Below are 14,736 nucleotides of genomic sequence, written 5' to 3'. Positions count from 1 at the left end.
AGCACCTGCTACGACAACTACAACTGAAGCTGCTACGACAACCACAACTTCAGCTCCTACTACGACAACTACTACGACAACTACAACACCTACTAAGACAACCACAACTGTAGCTCCTACGACATCATCTGTAGCTCCTATGACTGCTACAACAGCAGCACCTACTTCAACAACCACTGCAGCTCTTACAACCACTACATCAGCAGCACCTACTTCGACAATTACAAATGCAGTTCCTACAACAACGACAACTGAAGCTCCTACTACAACTTTAGATACTACGACCACTACAACAGCAGCACCTACTTCAACAACCACTGCAGCTCATACAACCACTACAACAGCAGCACCTACTACAACAACTACAAATGCAGCTCCTACGACAACCACAACTGCAGCTCCTACTACAACTTTAGATACTACGACCACTACAACAGCAGCACCTACAACGACAACTGTAGCTCCTACGACAACCACAACTGTAGCTCCAAGTACAATTGTAGCTCCTACCACCACGACTACACCTCCTACTTCGACAACCGTAGCACCTACGACCACAACTACACCACCTACTTCGACAACCGCTGCATCTGCTAAAATAACTACAACTGACGCTCCTACAACACCATCTGTAGCTCTTACAACCACTACAACTGCAGCACCAACTTCAACAACTACAACTGAAGCTCCTACGATAACCATAACTGCAGCACCTGCTACGACAACTACAACTGAAGCTGCTACGACAACCACAACTTCAGCGCCTACTACGACAACTACAACACCTACTACGACAACCACAACTGTAGCACCTATGACAACATCTGTAGCTCCTATGACCAATACAACTGCAGCACCTACTTCAACAACCCCTGCAGCTCTTACAACCACTACATCAGCAGCACCTACTTCGACAACTACAAATGCAGTTCCTACAACAACGACAACTGAAGCTCCTATGACAACCACAACTGCAGCTCCAACTACAACATCTGTAGCTCCTACGACCACTACAACAGCAGCACCTACCACAACAACTACAAATGCAGCTCCTACGACAACCACAACTGCAGCTCCTACTACAACTTTAGATCCCACGACCATTACAACAGAAGCACCCACTACAACCACTACAAACACAGCTCCTACGACAACTGCAACTGATACTCCAACTACAACTTTAGATACTACGACCACTACAACAGCAGCACCTACAACGACAACTGTAGCTCCTACGACAACCACAACTGTAGCTCCAAGTACAACTGTAGCTCCTACCACCACAACTACACCACCTACTTCGACAACCGTAGCACCTACGACCACAATTACACCACCTACTTCGACAACCGCTGCATCTGCTAAAATAACTACAACTGACGCTCCTACAACACCATCTGTAGCTCTTACAACCACTACAACTGCAGCACCAACTTCAACAACTACAACTGAAGCTCCTACGATAACCACAACTGCAGCACCTGCTACGACAACTACAACTGAAGCTGCTACGACAACCACAACTTCAGTGCCTACTACGACAACTACAACACCTACTCCGACAACTACAACACCTACTACGACAACCACAACTGTAGCTCCTACGACATCATCTGTAGCTCCTATGACCGCTACAACTGCAGCACCTACTTCAACAACCACTGCAGCACTTACAACCACTACATCAGCAGCACCTACTTCGACAATTACAAATGCAGTTCCTACAACATTGACAACTGAAGCTCCTACGACAACCACAACTCCAACTACAACATCTGTAGCTCCTACGACCACTACAACAGCAGCACCTACCACAACAACTACAAATGCAGCTCCTACGACAACCACAACTGCAGCTCCTACTACAACTTTAGATCCCACGACCATTACAACAGAAGCACCCACTACGACCACTACAAACGCAGCTCCTACGACAACCGCAACTGATACTCCAACTACAACTTTAGATACTACGACCACTACAACAGCAGCACCTACAACGATAACGGTAGCTCCTACGACAACCACAACTGTAGCTCCAAGTACAATTGTAGCTCCTACCACCACGACTACACCTCCTACTTCGACAACCGTAGCACCTACGACCACAACTACACCACCTACTTCGACAACCGCTGCATCTGCTAAAATAACTACAACTGACGCTCCTACAACACCATCTGTAGCTCTTACAACCACTACAACTGCAGCACCAACTTCAACAACTACAACTGAAGCTCCTACGATAACCATAACTGCAGCACCTGCTACGACAACTACAACTGAAGCTGCTACGACAACCACAACTTCAGCGCCTACTACGACAACTACAACACCTACTACGACAACCACAACTGTAGCACCTATGACAACATCTGTAGCTCCTATGACCAATACAACTGCAGCACCTACTTCAACAACCCCTGCAGCTCTTACAACCACTACATCAGCAGCACCTACTTCGACAACTACAAATGCAGTTCCTACAACAACGACAACTGAAGCTCCTATGACAACCACAACTGCAGCACCTACTTCGACAACCGTAGCACCTACGACCACAATTACACCACCTACTTCGACAACCGCTGCATCTGCTAAAATAACTACAACTGACGCTCCTACAACACCATCTGTAGCTCTTACAACCACTACAACTGCAGCACCAACTTCAACAACTACAACTGAAGCTCCTACGATAACCACAACTGCAGCACCTGCTACGACAACTACAACTGAAGCTGCTACGACAACCACAACTTCAGTGCCTACTACGACAACTACAACACCTACTCCGACAACTACAACACCTACTACGACAACCACAACTGTAGCTCCTACGACATCATCTGTAGCTCCTATGACCGCTACAACTGCAGCACCTACTTCAACAACCACTGCAGCACTTACAACCACTACATCAGCAGCACCTACTTCGACAACTACAAATGCAGTTCCTACAACAACGACAACTGAAGCTCCTACGACAACCACAACTGCAGCTCCAACTACAACATCTGTAGCTCCTACGACCACTACAACAGCAGCACCTACTACAACAACTACAAATGCAGCTCCTACGACAACTTTAGATCCCACGACCATTACAACAGAAGCACCCACTACGACCACTACAAACGCAGCTCCTACGACAACCGCAACTGATACTCCTACTACAACTTTAGATGCTACGACCACTACAACAGCAGCACCTACTACAACAACTACAAATGCAGTTCCTATGACAACCACAACTGCAGCTCCTACTACAACAACTTTAGATCCTACGACCACAACAACAGAAGCACCTACAATGACAACTGAAGCTCCTACGATAACCACAACAACATCTGTAGCTCCTTCGACAACAACTGTAGCTCCTACGACCACTACAACTGCATCATCTACTTTGACAACCACTGCAGCACCTGCTACAATAACTACAACTGAAGCCCCTACGACAACCACAACACCTACTACGGCCATTACAACAGCAGCACCTATAACAAGAACTGTAGCTCCTATGATCAATACAACTTCAGCACCTACTTTGACAACCACTGCAGCACCTGCTACAATAACTACAACTGCAGCTCTTACAACAACCGCAACTGCAGCTACAACCATAACTGCACCTCCTACTATAACATTTTTAGCTCTTATGACCCCTACAACAGCTGCACCTACAATGAAATTTGTTGCGCCTACGGCAACTGTTGCGCCTACAACCACTACATCTACCATACCTACAACAACAACTAAAGCTCTTACTCCAATAACTGTAGCTCCTTCAACCAGCACCACAAAAGCTGCTATGACAATCAATTCAGCTCTTACTAAAACAGCCATTGGTCCTACCACCCCTACAACTGCAGCATCTACTACGACAACAACTACAGCTCTTACAACAACCACAATTGCAGGTCCTATGATAACTGCAGCTCCTACAACTGCAACTGCAGCTCCTACAGCTGCAACTGCAGCTCCTACAGCTGCAACTCTTACAACTGCATATGATAATGCTGCACTAATTAAAACAGCTGTAGCTCCTACAACCACTAGAATGGCAGCTCCTTCAACAACCACAACTCCAGCTCCTTCGACAACCACAACAAAAGCTGCTACAACAACCACAAATATAGCTGCTACAACCACCACAACAGCAGCACCCACAACGACAACTGTAGAAGCTACCACACCACCTCCTACTCTTTTGCTGACCACTCCTTTCAATACCACAAGTGGAGGTTTTCCTGGCTGGGCTCTGGCCATTATCATCCCTTGTGGCATCGCTATCATTCTGGTACCCCTGTGGATCCTGCTATGTGTACGTATACGCTTGTGTTCACTTGTGTACTGTTTACATATTTATTCAAAAAATATGCTAAATCTCTGCAATGATTTAATTTTACATGTGAATCATACTTCTCCATCTTGTTTTGCAGTGCATTTTATGTGGCGGATGTGCAGCCATAAGGAGACGCTGGCACAGACACAGATCTTACAATGTACAGTACACCAGAAGAAACGGTCTCTTCTGAGGTGACAACGCTAACATCTGTGGCCAACTGTAATCACAAGAACAGCCAATCATCTATATCTGCTAATCATGGCACTTTAATGCATGGAAAAATCACTTGACTACATAGCATTGCATCTGAGAAGATCAAGTGAAAATGTATAATAGGCTGAAAAGGCCACATGTTTTTTGTGCAATGTACTACTTTATATATTATGCATCTGAATGTTAATCAAAGTTACAGCTGAGCTGAACATAGTATGTTAATATATTTATTAGTTATGTCATTTGTGGTTTCAAGCTGTGCTGTCCACTTACTAAAACAGTTATAATTTATTTATTTCATGTATAATAAGCTTCATTCCAATATTTTTTTTTTTTGTTATTTCCTCTCTTGATTAACTATGAACTAATTTATTTTAAACTTCAATACAGTACATGTTTCTTCAACTTATAGTTTGACAAATGTAATGAAAATACAAACCAGTATTATGATCAAATTTTATGTAAATGTTTGACTGCAGGGTGATTATAGACAGCACATCTACACATCAAAAGCAGTCAAAATTGTCTGACCTGGTACCTTAATCTATGCAAACCTTATTAAAGACCAAGTTCAGTCAAAAAACTTGATTTTCTTATGTTTTGTATTCAGTGCCTTCAGAACGTATTCACAACCCTTGACTTAAAAATAATAATAATTGTGTTACAGCCTGAATTTGAAATGGATTAAATTGAGATTTTGTGACAATGGCCTACACACAATACCCCATACAGTCAAAGTGGTATTATGGTTTTAAATTTTTTACAAATTAATTTAAAAAGTAAATATGTATTCAACCCTTTTGTTATGGCAAGCTTACAAAAGTTCACATAACAAGTCACATAATAAGTTGCGTGGACAATCTGTGTTAAAAAGTAGAATTTAACATGATTTTGGAATGACTTCCTCATCTCTGTACAACCACAAACACCAGGGAGGTTTTCCAATGCCTCGCAAAGAAGGGCACTTATTGGTAGATGGGTTAAAGAAAAAAAACAGACATTGAATAGCCCTTTGAGCATGGTTAAGTTATGAATTACACTTCATGTGGTGTATCAGTGCACCCAGTCACTACCAAGATACTGCCGTCCTTCCTAACTCAGTTGCTACAGTGGAAGGAAACTGCTCAGGAATTTCACCATGAGGCCAATGGTGACTTTAAAACAGTTACAAAGTTTATTGGCTGTGATAGGAGAAAACTTAGGGTGGACCAACAACATTGCAGTTATTCCACAAAACTAACTAAGAGTGAAAAGAAGGATGCCCGTATAAAATGTAGCAAAGCCATTCACCTTTTGTCCTAAACACAAGGTGTTATGTTTGGGGCAAATCCAATACAACACATTACGCCAAGGACTTGGGAGTTTTTCAGGATAAAACATAAATGGAATGGAGCTAAGCACAGGTAAAATCCTAGAGGAAAACCTGGTTCAGTCTGCTTTCCACCAGACATTGGGATATGAATTCACCTTTCTACAGGACAATAACCGAAAACACAAGGCCAAATCTACACTGTCTCTTGGTGTCTTTCACACATACATAAACATATACATATGTATTTAAACGCAGAAAAAAAGAAACGTCCCTTTTCAGGACCCTGTCTTTCAAAGATCATTCGTAAAAATCCAAATAACTTCATAGATCTTCATTGTAAAGGGTTTAAACACTGTTTCCCATGCTTGTTCAATGAACGATAAACAATTAGCTTCTCTAGGGTAGGGGCAGTATTCGGAATTGTGGATGAAAGGTGTGCCCAAATTAAACTGCCTGTTACTCGGGCCCAGAAGGTAGGATATGCATATTATTAGTAGATTTGGATAGAAAACACGCTGAAGTTTCTAAAACTGTTTGAATGATGTCTGTGAGTATAACTCAAATAGCAGGCAAAAAAAAAAAAATCCAACCAGGAAGTGTGGAAATCTGAGATTGTAGTTTTTCAAGTCCTGGCCTATCCAGTATACAGTGACTTAGGGTTCATTTTGCACTTCCTAAGGCTTCCACTAGATGTCAACAGTCTTTAGAATGTTGTTTGAGGCTTCTACAGTGAATCTTGAGCGAACAAGAGCTCCTGGAAGTTGACTCAGAAAATGACATGAGTTCAGTGGCGAGCATTCACGTGAGCGTTAGCTGTGTTCCAGTTCATTTTTGAAGACATTTGAATCGTCCGGTTGGAATATTACTGAAGATTTATGTTATACATCGTTTGACATGTTTCTACGAACGTAAATATAACTTTCTTTTACTTTTCGTCGTGACATTTCGGCGCGCTTCCTGGATTTGGAGTAGTGGACTGAATGCACGAACAAAAAGGAGGTATTTGGACATAAAATATGGACTTTATCGAACAAAACAAACATTTATTGTGGACCTGGGATACCTGGGAGTGCATTCTGATGAAGATCATCAAAGGTAAGTGAATATTTATAATGCTATTTATGATTTTATTATCTGTATTGTTTGATGTTGTTGTCTGAGCGCAGTACTCAGATTATTGCAAAGTGTGCTTTTGCCATAAAGCTTTTTTGAAATCTGACACAGCGGTTGCATTAAGGAGAAGTTTATCTATAATTCTTTGAATAACAGTTTAATATTTTATCAACGTTTATGATGAGTATTTCTGTAAATTGATGTGTTCATTCACCGGAGGTTTTTGGAGGCAAAATATTTCTGAAAATTACGAGCCAATGTAAAATGGGGTTTTTGGATATAAATATGAACTTTATCGAGCAAAACATACATGTATTGTGTAACATGAAGTCCTATGAGTGCCATCTGATGAAAATCAAAGGTTAGTGCTTCATTTTAGCTGTATTTCTGGTTTTTGTGATGCCTCTCCTTGCTTGGAAAATGGCTGTGTGGTTTTTCTTGTTTCTGCGCTGTCCTAACATAATCTAACTTTATGCTTTCGCCATAAAGACTTTTTGAAATCGGACAATGTGGTTGGATTAACGAGAAGTGTATCTTTAAAATGGGTTATAATAGTTGTATGTTTGAGAAATTTGAATTATGAGGTTTCTGTTGTTTTGAATTTGGCGCCCTGCTATTTCACTGGCTGTTGAATAGTGTGTCCTGCAGGTGGGACGATAGCGTCCCATATACCCCAGAGAGGTTGAACATGCAGCAGTGGAACGGTCATTACGACACTAACAGCTTACAGACGGTAGGCAATTAAGGTCACAGTTAAGAAAAATTAGGACACTAAAGAGGCCTTTCTACTGACTCTGAAAAACACGATGCCCAGGGTCCCTGCTCATCTGCGTGAATGTGCCTTAGGCATGCTGCAAGGAGACATGAGGACTGCAGATGTGGGCAGGGCAATAAATTGCAATGTCCGTAATGTGAGATGCCTAAGACCGAGCTACAGGGAGACAGGACGGACAGCTGATCGTCCTCGCAGTGGCTGACCACGTGTAACAACACCTGCACAGGATCGGTACATCCGAACATCACACCTGCGGGACAGGTACAGAATGGCAACAACAACTGGCCGAGTTATACCAGGAACGCACAATCCCTCCAATCAGTGCTCAGACTGTCCGCAATAGGCTGAGAGAGGCTGGACTGAGGGCTTGTAGACCAGTTGTAAGGCAGGTCCTCACCAGACATCACCGGCAATGTCGCCTATGGGCACAAACCCACCGTCGCTAGACCAGACAGGACTGGCAAAAAGTGCTCTTCACTGATGAGTCGCGGTTTTGTCTCACCGGGGTGATGGTCGGATTCGTGTTTATCGTCGAAGGAATTAGCGTTACACCGAGGCCTGTACTCTGGAGAGGGATCGATTTGGAGGTGGAGGGTCCGTCATGGTCTGGAGTGGTGTGTCACAGCATCATCGGACTGAGCTTGTTGTCACTGCAGGCAATCTCAATGCTGTGCGTTACAGGGAAGACGTCCTCCTACATTGTGGTGCCCTTCCTGCAGGCTCATACTTACATGACCCTCCAGCATGACAATGCCACCAGCCATACTGCTCGTTCTGTGCGTGATTTCCTGCAAGACAGGAATGTCAGTGTTCTGACATGGCCAGCGAAGAGCCTGGATCTCAATCCCATTGAGCACGTCTGGGACCTGTTGGATTAGAGGGACAGGGCTAGGGCCACTCCCCCCAGAAATGTCAGGGATCTTGCAGGTGCCTTGGTGGAAGAGTGGGGTAACATCTCACAGCATGAACTGGCAAATCTGGTGCAGTCCGTGAGGAGGAGATGCACTGCAGTACTTAATGCGGCTGGTGGCCACACCAGATACTGACTGTTACTTTTGATGTTGACCCCCCTTTGTTCAGGGAAACATTATTCCATTTATGTTAGTCACATGTCTGTGGAACATGTTCAGTTTATGTCTGTTGTTGAATCTTATGTTCATACAAATATTTACACGTTATGTTTGCTGAAAATAAATGCACTTGACAGTGAGAGAACATTTCTTTTTTTACTGAGTTTATATAGATGGGCAAAAGAACACAGACACTGGATAGAGGAACTCTCCCTAGGTCAGCATCCCGGAGTTGCCTTTTCACTGTTGACGTTGAGACTAATATATATATATATATATATATATATATATATATATATATATATATTATATGACATTGAGACCATTTACAGTTGAAGTTGGAAGTTTACATACACCTTAGCCAAATAGTCGTAGCCAAATAGTCGTGGCCAAAAGTTTTGAGAATGACACAAATATTATTTTTCACAAAGTCTGCTGCCTCACTTTATATGATGGCAATTTGCATATACTCCAGAATGTTATGAAGAGTGATCAGATGAATTGCAATTAATTGCAAAGTCCCTCTTTGCCATGCAAATGAACTGAATTCCCCCCAAAAAAATTTCAGCCCTACCACAACAGGACCAGCTGACATCATGTCAGTAATTTTTTCGCTAACACAGGTATGAGTGCTGATGAGGACAAGGCTGGAGATCACTCTGTCATGCTGATTGAGTTCAAATAACAGACCAGAAGCTTCAAAAGGAGGGTGGTGCTTGGAATCATTGTTCTTCCTCTGTCAACCATGTTTACCTGCAAGGAAACACGTGCCGTCATCATTGCTTTGCACAAAATGTGCTCCACAGACAACCATATTGCTGCCAGTAAGATTGCACCTAAATCAACCATTTATCGGATCATCAAGAACTTCAAGGAGAGCGGTTCAATTGTTGTGAAGAAGGCTTCAGGGCGCCCAAGAAAGCCAGCAAGCGCCAGGACCGTCTCCTAAAGTTGATTCAACTGCGGGATCGGGGCACCACCAGTACAGAGCTTGCTCAGGAATAGCAGCAGGCAGGTGTGAGTGGATCTGCACGCACAGTGAGGCGAAGACTTTTGGAGGATGGCCTGGTGTCAAGAATGGCAGCAAAGAAGCCACTTCTCTCCAGGAAAAACATCAGGGACAGACTGATATTCTGCAAAAGGTACAGGGATTGGACTGCTGAGGACTGTTGTAAAGTCATTTTCTCTGATGAATCCCCTTTCCGATTGTTTGGGGAATCCAGAAAAAAGCTTGTCCGGAGAAGACAAGGTGAGCGCTACCATCAGTCCTGTGTCATGCCAACAATAAAGCATCCTGAGACCATTCATGTATGGGGTTGCTTCTCAGCCAAGGGAGTGGGCTCACTCACAATTTTGCCTAAGAACAGAGCCATGAATAAAGAATGGTATCAACACATCCTCCAAGAGCAACTTCTCCCAACCATCCAGGAACAGTTTGGTGACGAACAATGCCTTTTCCAGCATGATGGAGCACCTTGCCATAAGGCAAAAGTGATAACTAAGTGGCTCAGGGAACAAAACATCAATATTTTGGGTCCATGGCCAGGAAACTCCCCAGACCTTAATCCCATTGAGAACGTGTGGTCAATCCTCAAGAGGCGGGTGGACAAACAAAAACCCACAAATTCTGACAAACTCTAAGCATTGATTATGCAAGAATGGGCTGCCATCAGTCAGGATGGTCACAGAAGTTAATTGACAGCATGCCAGGGCAGATTGCAGAGGTCTTGAAAATGAAGGGTCAACACTGCAAATATTGACTCTTTGCATCAACTTCATGTAATTGTCAATAAAATCCTTTGACACTTATGAAATGCTTATAATTGTACTTCAGTATTCCATAGTAACATCTGACAAAAATATTTAAAGACACTGAGGCAGCAAATTTTGTGGAAATTAATATGTGTCATTCTCAAAACTTTTGGCCACGAATGTACATTTAAACTCGTTTTTCCCAATTCCTGAAATGTAATTCTAGTAAAAATTCCCTGTCTTAGGTCAGTTAGGATCACCACTTTATTTTAAGAATGCAAAAAGGTCAGAATGATAGTAGATAGAATTATTTATTTGAGCTTTTATTTCTTTCATCACATTCCCAGTGGGTCAGAAGTTTACATACACTCAATTAGTATTTGGTAGCATTGCCTTTAAGCAAGGACTTGAAATACACCCACAGGTACACCTCCAATTGACTCAAATGATGTCAATTAGCCTATCAAAAGCTTCTAAAACAATGACATCATTTTCTGGAATTTTCTAAGCTCTTTAAAGGCGCAGTCAACTTAGTGTATGTAAACTTCTGACCACTGGAATTGTGATACAGTGAATGATAAGTGAAATAATCTGTCTGTAAACAATTGTTGGAAAAATGACTTGTGTCATGCACAAAGTAGATGTCCTAACCGACTTGCTAAAACTATAGTTTGTTAAAAAGACATTTGTGGAGTGGTTGAAAAAATAGTTTTAATGACTCCAACCTAAGTTTATGTAAACTTCCGACTTCAACTGTATATATAGTCTCAACGTCAACAGTGAAGAGGCGACTCCGGGATGCTGAGTTTCCAGGCAGAGTTCCTCTATCCAGTGTCTGTGTTCTTTTGCCCATCTTAATCATTTATTTTTATTGGCCAGCTTGAGATATAGCTTTTTATTTGCAACTCTGCCTAGAAGGCCAGCATCCCGGAGTTGCCTCTTCACTGTTCACGTTGAGACTGGTGTTTTGCGGGTACTATTAATTGAAGCTACCAGTTGAGGACTTGTGAGGCGTCTGTTTCTCAAACTAGACACTCTAATGTACTTGTCCTCTTGCTCAGTTGTGCACCGGGGCCTCCCACTCCTCTTTCTATTCTGGTTAGAGCCAGTTTGCGCTGTTTTGTGAAGGGACTGGTACACAGCGTTGTACGAGATCTTCAGTTTCTTGGCAGTTTCTCGCATGGAATAGCCTTCATTTCTCAGAACAAGAATAGACTGACGAGTTTCAGAATATAGTTCTTTGTTTCTGGCCATTTGAGCCTGTAATTGAACCCACAAATGCTGATGCTCCAGATACTCAACTAGTCTAAAGAAGGCCAGTTTAATTGTTTCTTTAATAGCACAACAGCTTTCAACTATCCTAACATAATTGCAAAAGGGTTTTCTAATGATCAATTAGCCTTTTAAAATGATATACTTGGATTATCTAACACAACGTGCCATTGGAACACAGGAGTGATGTTTGCTGATAATGGGCCTCTGTACGCCTATGTAGATATTCCATAAAAAAATTAGAAGTTTCCAGCTACAATAGTCATTTACAACATTAACAATGTCTACACTCTATTTCGGATCAATTTTATGTTATTTTAATGGACAGAAAATGTCCAAAATTTTGAACGGTAGTGTACATATTACCTCAACTAACCAGTGCCCCCGCACATTGACTCTGTACTGGTAACCCCCTGTATATAGTCTCGCTATTGTTATTTTACTGCTGCTCTTTAATTACTTGTTACTTTTATTTCTTCTTCTTATTTATATATTTTGAAACTCCATTGTTGGTTAGGGGCTCGTAAGTAAGCATTTCACTGTAAGGTCTACATGCATTCGGCGCATGTGACCAATAAAATTTGATTCGATGACAACATTTGTTATTTGAAGATAAACAATGTAGACAGAATTTGATGAGAATCTGTGCCTCCATGTCTTAACGATGGTTCCATCACAACTTTCAGAAATTAACAACAATTACACATAAAAATGATAATGAAGATGCAGGACAATTTATTGATCAACACCAAAACCCATTGTCACATACAGGGCGATTTCGGCTTGGGCTTGAGACTGTGTCATCTCTAGTCTCTCTATACAGACTGGTTGATTCAGGCAATGTACCAATACTCCAGTTTAACATGTGTAGTAGATGTTCCTGCCTCAGTTGGGACAAAGGTGACAAGTCTGAAATGGGAAGCACATCATCGGTAACGTCGCTGCCGGATCCGCTTCTTGCCCTAGCTAAACATGAGCAGAATTCTTGCCTACATTTTGACCCCTGCCTATCCAAACTCTTGATTTGTTGAGAGTTATCTGTCTGAAGAAGATCCTCCCCTAAAATCATATTTTTTCCCCATTTCGAAATGTCAGAGAGCAGCCGACATCCTCCCCAGACCTTCTGCTGTTACCTAGTTTACGTTGCCTGACGAATTTCTACTGCTCTATCGATTGCAACATACATTCTACATTCAGTCTCAACCTGCTATCCTAGAAGTCATTTTGAATATGAGCCTTACAAACTAAAGCTGTCACACCCTAAAAAATTACAGCCTAAAAAAACGAACATGTTCCCTTCGTCTAGCAGGTACACCAGAATTGCACACTTTACATCCATGGCATCGTTCCTTATTAGCCAAGAAGGCTCTGATTTGAACAATTAGACAGGTTGAGTCAGCCATCCCTCTCAGGGAGCATGTAGAAGTTCAGAAGTGATACATGTTGCTGGTTAGAAAGTTGAACAAAATCATTTGTTTTTAGATCAACTATTTTATTGAGCACTTTTGGGCATAGTGCCCAGCTAAAGGGCACAATCTTCAAAAGCTACTGCTCCATTTTTTCCCAAGCTCAATGAACATAAGTTAGTTACATCAAAAAGTAGAAACAACTATCACAATACATAAAAACATGACCTACTAATGCAAAAGATAGACTTTAAGCAAAATAAGCAATCAAATATTAAAAGCTAGCCTGAATGGGTGGGGCTTTATTTGTTTTTTAAATGATGAAATGTAAGCTGCCTCCTTGACATGTACAGCTAGAGTGTTCTAGAGCCGATGTGAGGAGTTCCTGTCACTCATGCTGTGCAGGGTTGTGGCTGGTATGACCAAGCTGTTTGAGCCTGATAATCGTAGGGTGCTGGTGAATAGTTCTCTAGAAGTTGGCATATATCTTTAAGTGCTTCACCCTTGGGAGCCATGAAAGGTGAACAGAATAATCTTGAATTTGATCCTATATTGAACAGGCAGCCATGGGAGGTTGAATAAAACAGGGGTGATGTGCTATTTCTTTGGGTGATGTGTGAGATTATTCTGGCAGCTGCATTCTGGATAATCTGGAGTTGAGACAGGAGCCTTACTGCTATTCCTGTCAGCAGTGCATTGCAGTAGTCAAGATGAGATGTTACCAGGTAATGTACAAGCTTTTCAGCATCAACAGTGGACAATAACAACCTGATCCAATCAATGTTACATAGATAAACAACACTTTCTTGGTGATGTGGATATGTGCTTCAAATGAGAGGTTACAGTAAAAAAAGAAAATCTGGTGGTGGGGCAATCTGCGATGGTGTCATCATCCAGAGATATGGAGAATGTGCTCAGCTTGCTCTATGCATTCTTAGAGCCTCTAAGCACAAGCTCTGTTTTGCTGCAATTAAGTTTCAGGAAGTTCAACTGCATCCATCTCTTGATTGCATCTACACAGTCTGTCAGTTTAGTTGTAACAGTCTCAGTATCCCCATTTGTCCTTACATATATTTGTGTGTCATCAGCAGAAAAATAACAGTTCAGTCCAAATCTTTGGATAAGTATAGCATTTGGCAACATGTATATAGAGAACAGAAGTGGCCCAAGAACAGAGCCCTGTGGGACCCCTTGAGTGACTGTGTTAGGGTTGGATTTATAAATGGCAATTGTCACAAATTGTTGTATGTCAATCAGATAGGAGCTAAACCACTAGAGAGCTGTGCTAGAATATACACGGAAGTTGTGTATTCTGTTGATGAGAATGTTATGATTCACTGTGTCAAAAGCTGATGTAATGTCCAGGAGCTAAAGAAGGCTAATGTCTCCATCATCAGCTGCCATCAACAAGTAATTTTGTACTCTTACCTGGGCTGTCTCTGTGATGTGCTGGAAGGCTGAAAGGGATCATA

The 14,736-nt window shown here is 42.0% G+C and overlaps 1 pseudogene; it reads left to right on the top strand.

The window, feature by feature from the left end:
- Nucleotides 1-435: 435 nt before the first annotated feature.
- The window catches only part of LOC115173176 (mucin-2 pseudogene), a 41,744-nt pseudogene continuing 27,443 nt past the window's right edge, over nucleotides 436-14,736 (top strand).

Source organism: Salmo trutta, chromosome 34 (genome assembly GCF_901001165.1).
Source record: "Salmo trutta chromosome 34, fSalTru1.1, whole genome shotgun sequence".
In the NCBI taxonomy this organism is placed as follows: domain Eukaryota; kingdom Metazoa; phylum Chordata; class Actinopteri; order Salmoniformes; family Salmonidae; genus Salmo; species Salmo trutta.
Note: the sequence above shows the minus strand (reverse complement) of the source record. Positions and strands in the feature narration are given on the sequence as shown.